Source organism: Tyto alba, unplaced genomic scaffold (genome assembly GCF_018691265.1).
Source record: "Tyto alba isolate M040663 unplaced genomic scaffold, T.alba_DEE_v4.0 Super-Scaffold_2, whole genome shotgun sequence".
In the NCBI taxonomy this organism is placed as follows: domain Eukaryota; kingdom Metazoa; phylum Chordata; class Aves; order Strigiformes; family Tytonidae; genus Tyto; species Tyto alba.
In genome coordinates, this window is record NW_024881282.1 from 61059438 (window position 1) to 61065437 (window position 6000).

Genomic DNA, 6000 nt, shown 5'->3' on the forward strand with positions numbered 1-6000 from the left:
CCAGAGTTTGGATGCCTTTCCACCTCAGAAGTTCACCCTTTACATGTGCTCTAAGAATCCTAACACCTAGAAAAATAGCACTAGAAGTAAGAGCTGGAGGTCATCTAACCCTCTGCTGGCCCCAGACTGGTTGAGTTTGTATCTGCATCCGACCTGTTGCTCAAGAATTCTGGTGATGGAGAATCTACTGTTTGCCCTGGTGAGCTGTTCTAGTGCATAATTAACTTGCTGCAAGAAAATGTGCATTAATATCTAGCCTAACTACCCTTTCTTTGATTAAAGGCTACTATTTTTTGTCTTGTCACCACAGACTTGGATAGCAAATCCTTCTTAGCAGCAGTCAGTCTTTGAGGTATGCAAGTTTCTGATCATGACCTCCTCTAACAACCCTAATTCTTCCATAACCATCCTTGTAAATTTTGGATTTTAGCCCTTGCATCATTCTCACTGTTATTCTGTTTTCTCTGTTTGGTTCATGTCATTCACCAAGTGTGGTGCCAGTAACTCAACACTGCACAGAGTAGTTTAGTTTAGGGCTCCCTAGTATTGAATGCTTGAGACAAAACCGAGAGGCTTTGCAGCCAATACTGCTGTTTAATTCGTTAGTTGACACCGTCATACTTATAGCTGACATTTGGAAGCACTTATCCAGGAACAGGAAAAATCTGATTTCTACCCATTCCTGAGCTTGTAGCTGTTTGGATCCACACTGTCCCTGTACCAGGAGAATACTCTATTTTTCAACTCAGTTAGGTATCTCTGCCTTCAGCTGTAGTTGATCCACTCTGCAGCAAGAAAAAGAAGATTCACTTGGGCAGAGAAAAAAAATCTCAGGAGAGAGAAATGTGACCAAATGGTTATGACATTACTATGGGAGTGGCCTCCAGTGTTGATGATTTTTTATAGTTGTCAGTCCTAATTATTTTGTATTATTATTGTCAATCTACTATAAGAAGTTATAGTACAGGGCAAACCTAAACAGGGCAAAAAGTGTTGCAAGGGTTCACTCTTTTCTGTCAGACAGGGACAGGACTGGTGTGTTCAGGTTCCATTTATGCCATTATTCTGATTCCACATCACCAGGGACAGGCATGTCTCCATTTCATGGAAGCTGCAAAAGGTATGATTCATCTTAAAAAATAAAATTCAAGCATAAAAAGCCCATGTATAGGTACTTGCAGGATAAAAACCAGAGACTTTGTCGTAATTAATTCACTAGGATCATGTAACTGGAACTGCCTTTCTTCAGAAGAACATCCTTGGAATAAGAAATCACTGAATAAAAATTTCCATTTGAGGCAATGGAAAATTATGTCACATACATTGTGTACGTATATATAGGCAGGGACGTGTGTGTCTGAAAGAGAGACCTGAATTCTAACCTGAATTAAAATGTTAAAAATAGTAGGATCCTGTTTAGCAGAGGTGACATAAGAGACCTTAGTCTTCCAGTCTCCCATTAATGCACGCTATTCTTTAATGGCAGACAGCTCTATTTTGATCACCAGTACATCATCAAGCATTACTGTGCTTCATATTTCATTCTCCTTTCATTCTCAGACATACCACTGTATCTCATTCTACCTTTTGGGCCAGTCATGCTGCTTTTGTACATTATCCTTATGTACTCAGCTAAGAAGATTTATTCATGATAAGAGGAGGTATTACATGTTCATCGTGGGTATGGAGTCTGACTTACCAACACAGTGAACTTGTGAAAACCTGCGCTACTAATCTGTGTAATGTAACAAATAAAACACAGTTGATTTGACAGCAGGATAAACAGAAATATTTTTGTCTTCCTTTCATCTAGTGAGTTTGATTATGATTACTTTTTCTTTGAAATCTTCAATTTCTGTTGATATGTTAGCCATGATGGCATTGCCTGATACAAGTAAGGTCAGATGTGAACAAGAAAGGACAAGTCATAAGTGAAAAAAAGTTGCAATGCAATGTCTATGAATGAGTTTAGTCATCATTAAAGTGACTTAGTTTTGTAAGCTAATTTTGGCACCAATCACTTTTCATAAAGTTGGGAGACTGAACCACGATGGGTCTTCTGTCATCAAATTCCTACAACATTTGTCTGGATTTTGGACACACAGACTATCAAGCCCCACTGCTATGTGTCTAGGCAGCAGGTAGTGAGGGATCGTCTGGCTAGGATTGCAGCAGGGAAGCAGTGCTGCCTCCAATGGAGGGAAAAGAAGAACTTTGGAAGTAAAAGTGAGTTAGTAGATGTTAAGGTCCCTTTATATAAGTGTAATAGAGTGTGTATATATATATATATTAAAAAAAAATGTATAAGAGTGGTGTAAAGTGCCCCAGGTAAGAAGAAAATCCAGGTTTTATTTTCCCAGCATGCTACTGACTTTGCATGTGAAACTGCGAAAATCACTTGTGTCCTTTATGCTGAAGCTCCCTATTTTCAGATTTGTGATGCTGCTCTTTGCCTCAGGAGTCCAGTCTGAGACAAATCAGGACCACTTGTGAGGTGCTTATATAGTGGTAGACTACGTGAAAGGGAAGTACGTAAACCAGAAATACTATCTCTTTTACAACATATTTATTTAAATTTACATTTTACTACAGTTTTTTTTTTTTTTTTTTCAGTATTATGCAGATTTTACAGTAGGTTGTTTATTCAGTTGAACTAGTAGATATAGAACTAATAGTACAAAAAAGAGATCTTACAACTTGAACAAAAGCTTTAACAACATTTCCACTGTCCAAATGAGCTGAGAATTCACCAGCATGCCTCTAATCCATGCGTAGCATCCGAAAAAAAAAGGGAAAATGTTATCCCCCCCGTGGTATGGAGAAGTTGCTCCTGGAACTCTGGAAGTGGTCAAGGCCAGGTTAGACGGGGCTTTGAGCAACCTGGTCTAGTGGAAGGTGTCCCTGCCCGTGGCAGGGAGAGGCTAGAACCGGGTGTCTTTAAAGTCCCTTCCAACTCAAACCATACTATGATCTATGAAGTTTGCCACCAGAGGGAGTCGTGGGAATACAGCACAAGTGGTTGTATTGGCACAGGAAGGGTCATTAGATATTTTAGCGATAAGGCTCAAAGAGCAAAGTTTTCTCTTTGGCCACCGGTAATTTTATACTGATTCAACATGTAATGAAAAATCAGCTTTAAAGTTTGGCTTTTGGCTAAATCTGCCTGGCTGCAAAATTTACTTGCTAAAAATGCTACCTTGATGCTTCATACTCAACCTTTATAATTTGTGCAAAGTATGAGCTTGCTCAATAAAACAAAATTGCTAAGTAAGCCACCCAAATTTTATGCTTGAAAATACAACTTTGGGACTGAAAATCAAGACATGCTTTAAATATCATTTACACTTTCACTGAATTAGTATAAAAATTGTGGTAATCTGAAAATTTCCTGGCAACAGCTTTGCTGGTGATAAAGCAGATTACATCTGATTGCTGTAATGGCTCTGCATTGCTGATAGCAGAATGAGCTAGAGAGCATCATGCAAGAAATACTTTGGCTCTGGAGATGAGTAAAATTTGGAAGAAATACAGCATTGTTGTTATAGAATTATTCTTTTGACTAGATCCAATGTTTAAAGAGGCATTCCAAATAATACCGAAGTCCTTTGTACTGCCAGTATGGTTTAAAAGAGCCTTACAACAAGCAAGAACAGAAGCTGATATGATCTGATGCTTCAGCAAGAAAAATAAGTCCTTTAGAGAAGTCTGTCCATTTAGTGTCTTCTTTGGTCTTACATGCTACACTTTAACTCCCAGTACTTCTGGTATGTCATTTAATATGGAAATGCATATACACCCCTCCCTGAAGTAACATACCTATTAAAATGTTAGGAACCTATTCATCACTCATTAAAAACCAGGTTCCCATAGCTGCACAGGCTTAAACATTGTATGTCAGAAATATGAAGAAACAGCAGACTGAAAAAGAACTCAAATAGTTGAGAAAAAGCAATTTCAAGCCCTGAGAGTGCCCACAGATACCCCATAATACTATGAGGTAAGAGGTGATATTAGCTTATTTTTTATATTTATATATATATATAAATAATATTTTTAATATATATATATATTTATACATATATATTTGCCTCTGCTTTTCCCTGCCTGCTGCCTATTCCCCCTTCCTACTAACCCACTCACTGCTGCTCCTCTGTAGCACTTACACAATTTTTCTGCAGGTCTCTGGCAAACCAAAGTTCATTTTAAGGCTAGAGTATGTCACAGAAGTGCTGCTGGGTCTTTATGTATTCTTCTTTTTCAGTGTGGGTGAATTCTTTATAAGCTTACAGATTTCCTGCCTTTCAGGAATTGTGACATTTTTCACTGTACAGACCAAACATCCTTATGATCTTTGCAATTTTCATCATCCTTTTCCCTTAAGCTTACAATAAATTTGAGGTATAGAACTTGCAAAACCCAAACCAAGCCATGAGGATCTTGTCTTTTGTCTTCCTTTTCATACCTAGCAGAATGGAGTGGCTCTGATAGCAACTTAGTAACTCTTTAAATTATGGCACATAAAGAATACCACCTGTTCATAAACACAAATATAACAATTAAGTAAAAAATATTTATAACATTTTTGGTTTTACAACCTTTTATTTGCAGGAAAATTAAAAAAATAGTTAGAAAAAACAATTAATTTTAAAAGGAACAATTAAAATGGAATATATAATTTGGCTCAACTAGGTTATTGTTAATATTTGAGACTATTGATACTATCATTAATTTTTCAGGTGCATGAACATGGGATTTCTTGTTAAGGATCCATAGAGGGAATTTCATCACATTTTGCAAGAGTAGTAGTGTATCTGTTTTGCAGCTGAACCTATACTATAACTCAAGCAAACTTTGTAGGTGTTGCTTTTCTTGCACTTTGTACTGGAGAACAGCAGAATCTGCAAAGATTCATTGATCCTGCTGTACATTATTCTCGCTTATGATTTTTGTGCTTTGCTCCAAATAACTGTCATGGGATGTATCCATACATCACAGCTCCCGTGCTTAGTGTTTGTTGTGTTTGCAGTGTTTTATAGGACATATGTAATGGAGGTGCAGTGTTGTGCCTTCCGGAGCTCTAGAAGGCAGATATACTTGTGGAGGGGAGAAAAATAACTTGACTTTTCGTTAAAATCAGTTCAACACATTCAACAGTGTTTACATGGCTCTGTAATCCAATGTTAAATACAGTTATTGCCCTTACCTGTCCCTTTGGAAATGGAGAGGTATAGTCACACCATTTAAAATTGTCCACATGGAAAGCTGTGGCCTATTTCAATTCACAGGTTCAAAATATATGTTGAAACTTGCATCTGAACAGGTATTTCAATGATTATTTTACTTTAACTTGATCAGAAAGATTTTTGGTTTAGCGACTTCTGACTAGAGTTTTATTCATTTTTAAGTGTTAGCAAAACATGTTTCTCCATTTTTAACGGAGAATTTATTTAAATTGATTAAATTTAATTAAGTAGAAGTGGAGAAAAATGTCTCATTTTTGTGACACATAATTATTAATTCAACTATAATTTTGATTCACTCTAGGCTATTGCTGGAGTATCCATTTGGATACGATACTCTTTTATATATAAGACTTTATAATGTCCTTATATAAAATATTAAGTGTTCCAATATTAACAAATCATAGTACTTCAGCATAAATACAATTCTGATTTTATATTTTTATCCCTGTTTAGAGTGAAACACTGAAATACTACATTTTCCACAGAAATTAACATTCTGTTTTCTTACTGGTTGTATTTTACCTGTTCGAAAAATGCCATTAAAACCAGTTCAAGCCTGAAAATGTTCCATATCATGAACAAGAAGTTCATAATGACATACTTGGTGCCTTCTTAGCTTGAAAATAGTGAATCAGATTCTGTAAAATGCTTAGTTTTTAAAGTAGTTCTTAAAAACATGACTAGGCCAAATAATTTAGTAATATTTTAGGCAAAAGAAGAATCTCAGCAATTAAAATGTTGCTCCCAAAGCTATCAT